The 7,730-nt window shown below is 36.7% G+C and overlaps 1 protein-coding gene across 1 annotated transcript in view; it reads right to left on the minus strand.

Moving 5' to 3' along the window:
* LOC129744637 (MOXD1 homolog 2-like) overlaps positions 1-4,805 on the minus strand; it is a 355,619-nt gene extending 350,814 nt beyond the window's left edge. Inside the window, exons 1-2 of the mRNA XM_055737259.1 lie at positions 4,475-4,805; positions 3,420-3,799 (exon numbers count right to left, since the gene is read on the minus strand). The gene's annotated coding sequence lies outside the window, so the exon portion shown is untranslated. The remainder of the gene's footprint in view (positions 1-3,419; positions 3,800-4,474) is intronic.
* Between the last annotated feature and the right edge of the window lie 2,925 nt (positions 4,806-7,730).

Here is a 7,730-nt window from a genome sequence, read left to right on the forward strand (position 1 = left end):
TTTTTAAATTATATTCGCATACTTTTACATTAGGACAAAATTGCAAATGTTCGAAAAATGTATGGAAAATTACCCCTTTGGCATACATCAATTCATAGATATTTTCAGATCTTTGTTTTGAATTTAGTGAGAAAAGATTTAGATATATTTTTCCCAATGATATACGCAGACCAAGAAAACCGATACAATTCTTAGAAAATGACTTTTCCAAAAAGAGCCTCGCGGGCCACAAAAAGTTGGTCGCGGGCCACATGTGGCCCGCGGGCCATGGTTTGGCCACCCATGGTCTAGAGCAAAAAGAAGTTCATTCATGCTGAAAGTCTGATTGTAGTCACATTCTAAGTTGATCATTTGATTGAAAGTGATATCTTCTGCTTCTATTTTAGATTTCAACACTAGAAAATCATGATCGTAGTTGATCGATGCAGAGAGATCCTCAAAATAATTTCCAAGGCCTTCTACTTTCTCAGATGGTTCCTCAGTAAAATTTCCATTCACTTTTATAAAGAAACCCTGTGATCTACGTTTTCCACTCAAAAAATTTACTCTTCGCCATAGTTCGGAACTCGAGGATTGGGAACATATTCCATCTAAGAAATCTTCCCAACAGCGTTGTTTGCTATCAGCTATGATTTTCCGACACGAATTCCTTGCCGTACAATAATTGTGATGATATTCAATATATCGCGGGTCTCCTAAAGGTAGTTTTTTGAGGGCACGTAAATGCTTGCGTCTATTTTTAACGGCAGCCTTGACTTCATCATTCCACCAGTGAGTCGCTTTTTTGCCTATTCGGCCTCCTGAACGGGATATACTTTCTTGACTAACTTCGAAGATGATGCTGGTGAGATCGTTCACTGAGTAATGGGTGTGAGAGTCTACCCTCTCTAGTAACAGATTTTCAAAGTTTTCCCAATCTGCTTTATCATAGCACCATATTTTTTTACGTTGTAGCATGGGTTGTTGTTCTCTTGGTTATTTCAATTGGAAAATTATCGCTTCCTCTGGTGTCATGATGAACTCTCTGAACAGATCTATGGCTGATCTGGTTTGGCCTCTCATAATTTGTTAGAATTATCTGGAATAATATAAATTCATAAATGACTCCATTTGAATCCATTACCTATAGATTTTCTGATTGTGGCAACACTGGATGAAATGTTATTTAAAAAATCTCAATGATTAAGAAAGCTCCATAACTTTTTTTGATAACGCTTATCGTGATGCGATCTAGGATAGAAACGGTGGCCTTAATTAATGCTTTAAAAAAAAATAAGAAAATGAGTATTCAAAAATAAACGTCCGTAAAAACAATTTTCGATGAGATACTTCTACTACCTACTTCTCCTGCTTTGTTTAGAATTAAGTTTTATAGTTTTTTGGTAATAATCTTTTTTATGGATGAATCTTAGACTAGACGATGAATTCTAGACTAGAACTGTGGTAAATTTATTTATTTTTCCAGAAAATGTTTTTCTATATTTTTGTCAATCTTAAAATTAAATATATCAACAGTATTGTTGGCAAAAGTAAATTACAATTGATCGATAGCAAGCTAGTCTGCAGCACATAAGATTCATCATATTTTAGTTATTCTACTGAATAACACACTGAAGTTCATCTTTATTATTTAAAAGAACATAAATTTAGCATTAATGTTGCAGTAAAACAATCTAAACTTCCACAATTATATACCCATTATGGTAAAACCTCTAGAAATAATTGGTTTGAATGAATCATAGTATTCTATTTAAACTAAAAAAATTCAAATGCATAAATGTGATCTAAAACCGATGTAATTGAAATTTGTCCTGAAAAAAAAATCGCTTTTCATCGTTTTGTTGATCATTAATTCGAGAATATCAACAGTACTTCATTCCTTAAGCAAAAATAAATTTCAAATGATTGATCGAAAATTTTTTCTCCTTCAATATGAGAAAAAGAAATTTGAAATTGGTTTTATATAGCGGAGGATGTACGAATTTAAGTGCAAGTACTTTCACTTTTAACTAAATTTTAAATTTTAAATTCTTTTGAAAACTGTTCTGCTAAGATATGGTTAAATTTAATCTGAGGTAAACATAATTTAAAAATGTCATAAACGAGTGGAATCATCAAAAATTTAAGTTTTTTTCCAAATTGTGTATTCAAACACATCAGAGCCTAGAAATATAGTAGAATTATTTGTCTAAAAAAAAGAAAAGATTTTTGATATTTCGTTGGAAACCAATCAAATGGTGTTGGACTGTTGTTATTCAGAAATCTAAAAAATTTTTTTGACCGGAATTAGTTTTCCAAGATATACACATATGAATATAAATTCTTGAACAATTGGATAAAATTAATTTTAACAAAGATATTCCAAATAATAGATTTTAAAAAAAAATTTCATACTGAAATAAGTTTTTCCAAAAATCTAAATCACTTATCTTTACAAACTTTGTTATTTATTGATTATTCAGAAAAACAACAACTTGAATCTAAATTAAACAAAAATAAAGAAAAAAAAACTACTGTTTCAATTCACTGGAATAATTTTAAAGATATTTAAAAATTTCTAAATATTGACAACAAATCTTCAAAAAAACAAAACGTATGGGAACTCACCTATTTCAATTTTGCCTGAGAATGATGCAGAAAAGGCTAAGTTTTTCATTTCTGAAGAAATTAAAGTTGGTGTGTTTTTTTACTATTTTAATTTTGCTTAAAGATTATTCAGAAAAGGCTTAATTTGGCATTTCTGAAGAAACTAGAGTTACTGTTTTTTTTTTCCTTTGAAACATTTTCTATAAATACAACGTGGTAGTGAATTTAAAGAATTTATATTGATTTTGTAGAAGTAGGTGAACATGTAAGTGGTGCTATTATTATAAACCCCTTTTCATAATTATGGGCCTCAACGCTATCAATTATTTTTGTAAAAACAAATCGTGTGTGGTTTATTTCATCATGCATGTTTTGTTTTGCTCAGTGTATGTTAATAAAAATCTTTTGAATTTTGAATAATTAAAAGAGAATTTGCTAAAGTCAACACTTGATTTTAAATTTATTTTCTTACAACAAGATACCTTCCAATAAAAAAATATGATGACTTTTATGCTCAAACAGTACACCCACCAGTAGGAATGTTGGTTGAACGCTACCCTGAACTTCAAATATTTCCAGATTCACTCTGTTTACCCACCCACACTCGATGTTTCGCTATCCGGTTAAGCTCCTCCCACCGAAATAGGCTTACCTAATTGAAAAATTCGCCAACCCACGACAATCGACGTCAAAACGTCTTGATGTTTGATAGTTATCATCGTTCGTTGGTTTGTTTGTTTGTTTATTTGAAGGAGCTTGTCACAAGTTTTTTTTTTGGCTTCCCAAACGTTTGAAAAACAAATTTCGATTAGCAGCGATTTGGGTCAACTTACGTCTAGGATTTCCACGCGCGTTCCAGGATTGCGAGCTGCTCCAGGTTCTCCAGGTCAACAAAACGCGGCACAGTGCCAGAATTTTGGTTGTTGGATTTGAATTTGACCCGTTTCTGCTGCTAGCGGAGAACACCCGGGAGGAAATGAAAATATCACACAAACCACCGAAATCAAATTCACATCTTGCCTCGTGGCACACACAATCTCTACGCCCGGGGTGGTCTTGTTCTTCTGTGCCTTTTGCCTTTGTGGAAAAGTTGTTTTTCCTGGTGCTAATGTGACGTTGTTTTTCCCCGGAAAATGGTTTCAAGATTTTGGCAGCGTCTCCTCTTCTGGTTTTTATTTTTGTCGTTCTTATTCGTTTTTCTTTTTCTCGGAAGCTTGAAGAGATAAATTGGCGGGAAGGGAAATTGTTGTCACGTTTTCATCCTCAGATTTGTCTTGCGAGATATATATCTACAGTTATATCTTCATTGCCTTTGGGTCGCAAACGGAGGCACAAAAAGAGAAATCCAATCTATTTCCAGTTGTCCGTAGTCATTCGCAATGCTGTCTTTCAGTTAAGGCAGTCCGGTGGTCTGCGGCCTTCCGTTTGTGTCCCACTTACGGAAATTAAGGATCCGACTTTCCGACTGGCATGCAATTGTTTGTCCTTCGGATTCACGTCTCTGTTTGCGAATTTGTCCGTTTGCTGTGTACGCTGATTTGCCGAAATTTATTTCAAACTGTTTCCACTATTGCCGATGTGAATAACCTTGAATGAAATTTATTGATTTTCTTTTTGCCACCGAATCATCATGCCACCCGTTGTCGTCCCGACACACATTTCCCACTTCCGCAAACACCACGTACTCACATCATCGGAAAGGACACGAAGACGAATCTTTTGTTTCCGTACTCGCTCTCACTCTCTCAGAGGCACCTTCGCTTAGCCCCGAACCAGAAGTAACACACCAAACGCTTGCTCTCTCTTTCTCGCTCACTCTCACGTGATGACGAGATAACTACACGACACAGCACAGGCCGTGTACCTTTCGTGACAAATTGACTCTTACCTAGTTTTCGTTACACCAATAACAACAACTACAATCCTTTCCAAAGGCTTGCCCCCTAGAACAGACCTCGGAAAAATTGATAATTCAATTCTTCACCACAGAACAACCTTCCATGCAAACAACCCTTGCCCAAATATCAGCACTCCATTAATAGCACCCCCTTCGAAACCATTCACAAATCACAAAACCCCTGGCACAGGAAAGCAAAAATCCGTGCTCGACGCAAATCACGCAAACCCCCTTTAGAAAACGGCGACGACGACCTTCCGTCCGATTCCGTGCTCTATCAGTGTTACGATCGAACGTCACGACACTACTAAATTCTCTCCCGGAGTCCGGATTGTGCGGATGCTCTAGTTTTTGCCCGAAAACCTGGCTGGCCTGGCGCTTCCTATAAAATTTTTGGCAGGCCAAATTCGGAAGTACCTATGCTCAGCCCTACTTTCAAATAGGGAGCGAGAATCCTTCCGCTCTCTCGAATCATAACGATGGCCAAATTTGTTTTGGCTCCTCCGAGGATTTAACTTCCTCAAAAGGGAAAATGTGTAACGCACTCCCGCCGGAGTCAGCAGGGATCTCCCAATAAGACACTTGACAATGACAAGCTCTCTTATAGGAACGTGTAATCTCTCGGAGAGCGCCCTTGCTCCGGTTCCCATTGTAAATTGGTCCTGTGCCTGGCCTGTGAGGGAAATCCTCCTTGTAAATTTTATGGCAAAAGCAGAAACGGATGAATTTTGGAAATGAAACGAGGGTTCGGATTTATCCCCTCCACCGGAGCGTTCGGCAAGGACTCGAGTTCATTTCGATGAATCCTTGGTTGCATTCGTGAATCCTTGTTGCGCGACGCTTTGACACAATGTTGCAGGATACGGCAACAAAGTTGCCAAAGCTAGAGGGGAGCGAACGTAACGCATCATAACGGACTAGTTTTGCTGAGTATCAAGGAAGAGAAATCCACAATTTCTATAGAAATTATGTATACAGTTAACAGTTCTGGACTATAACGTTGTAACATGATTAAAATTTTAGGTTGGAAATGTTTGAGAAAAAAATGTATACAAAAATAAAAACTAAAAAATATTTTTTATTGGAACTCTCGAATGCTTCAACAATGCCAAAAATTATTCATTTGATGACAAAACTTGTCGTATAACGTCAGCTTTACAATACTTTTTCTACTTTGCGTGAAAAAATTCAGGCGATTGATTGAATGAAAAACACGGTTTTGATCATGATCATGAAAAATCAAAAAATTGTATCCCTTTGTACAACATACATATGGTCTGGGTTCGACCAGATCGAACTGAACGCCGTGAACTTGATTAAGAGATAATTGAGTTCAAAGTTCAAAGCCCTACCAATCGTAACCATTTCATTTATCTTGTTTGTTTTTCCAACAAGTTTAGACTATTTTCAAAGCTATTCTGGTTGATTAATAATACCCAGTTAAGTAGCAAATTAGATTTGCTAATCAATTAAACTAATGAACTAAAGAGTTGCTTAAATTTTGAACGTTTTTGTGAAATTAGAAATCACGTGGATGATTCAGAAGCAGGAAATACAGGTATCGGTCGTGGACACTGTGGAGTCTCGGGTCTAGACCCTATTGAGATCCAAACCGCATCCCCACACAACTGACTTGATTGCTGACTAGATTTTGCAAAGGTGAGTTGAGCTAGCGATTGCTCAACACCGTTGATTGAGTTTGGCTCTCATATATTGTCTGTATGGTGGAAGCGCAAAGACGACTTATATCAAGATGCCACATTCTCCCCGTTTTCAATATTCATTATTATCATTAATCTATATATATAAAAATGAATTTCTGTCTGTCTGTCTGTCTGTCTGTCTGTCTGTCTGTCTGTCTGTTCCCTATAGACTCGGAAACTACTGAACCGATTTGCGTGAAACTTGGCAGGTGGGGGTTTTGGAGGCAGAAGAAGATTCCTATTATGGTTTGAGACCCCTCCCTCTTTCATGAAGGGAGGGAGGGGCCTCCCAAACAAAAGTCAATTTTTTGCATAACTCGAGAACCCATCAAGCAAATGGTATCATATTTGGCATGGGGTGGTATTTGGGAACGAGGAATATTTCTATGAATATTTGGTACCCCTCCCTCCTTTCAGTGGCGTGATAGGAAGGGGGGGAGGGGGGCTACCTTACAGTTTTTCATATAACTCGAGAACTAATCATGATATTGGATCCAAATTTGGCATGTGAAGGTATTTGGATACGAAAAATATTTCAATGATTATTTGAGACCCCCCCTCTTTCCAGTTGAAAGGGGGGGGGGCCTTTCATATTTTTTATATAGTTCAAAAACTAATAAAGCAATTTGTACCAAATTTGGCATGGGAGGGTATTAGGATACGAAAAATATGTCTATGATAATTTGAGACCCCTCCCTCTTTCCAGTAGGGAGATGTAAAGGGGGAGGGGCTTCTTTGATAGTTTTCAACATAATTAAGAAAGTAATTAAGCAAATTGAAACAAACTTGGCATGGGCGGGTATTTGGGAACGTGACATGTTCTAATGATTGTTTGAGACCCCTTCCTTCTTACAGCGGGGAGGAAGGAAAGAGGGAGGGGAGTTTCATACAATTTTTACTGCATAACTCAAGAACTTCAACAGCAAATGGAACCAAATTTGGCATGGAACGATATTTGGGTACGAGAAATGCTTCTATGAATATTTGGAATCCCTCACTCTTTCGAAGAGGTGGATGAAAAGGGAGAGGCGAGGCCTCCCTTACAATTTTCAGTATAACTGGAGAGCTGATCAAACAAATTGAACCATATTCGACATGTGAGTGTATTTGGATACGAGAAATGTTTCTATTATAAATTGAAGCCGTACCTTTTAAGCGGTAAGATATAGAGGAAGAAGGGGAGGTTTCCATTTTTTTTGCATAACTCTAGAATAAATCGACCAAATGAAACCAAATTTCATCATAATCATCAAAAAGTATTTGAGTACGAAAAATACTTTTATGAATATTAAGTTATCACCCCTCTATTGAAAGAATAAAACGGAAAGGGGGATGGTACTCCCTTTCAAGTTTATGCATAACTCAAAAATTTACTACTTAAATAAAACCAAATTTGGCATGGCATGGAATATAGGAAGGGAAGAGGGAAGCTTACATTTAACTTTTATTTTACAAAATCCGAGAAATGGACAATACTCAACATGGAAAATCATTTTGGTATGACTCTATGATTATTTGACACATCATCCTCCTTTCAGTGAGAA

This window comes from Uranotaenia lowii, chromosome 2 (genome assembly GCF_029784155.1).
Source record: "Uranotaenia lowii strain MFRU-FL chromosome 2, ASM2978415v1, whole genome shotgun sequence".
Classification (NCBI taxonomy): domain Eukaryota; kingdom Metazoa; phylum Arthropoda; class Insecta; order Diptera; family Culicidae; genus Uranotaenia; species Uranotaenia lowii.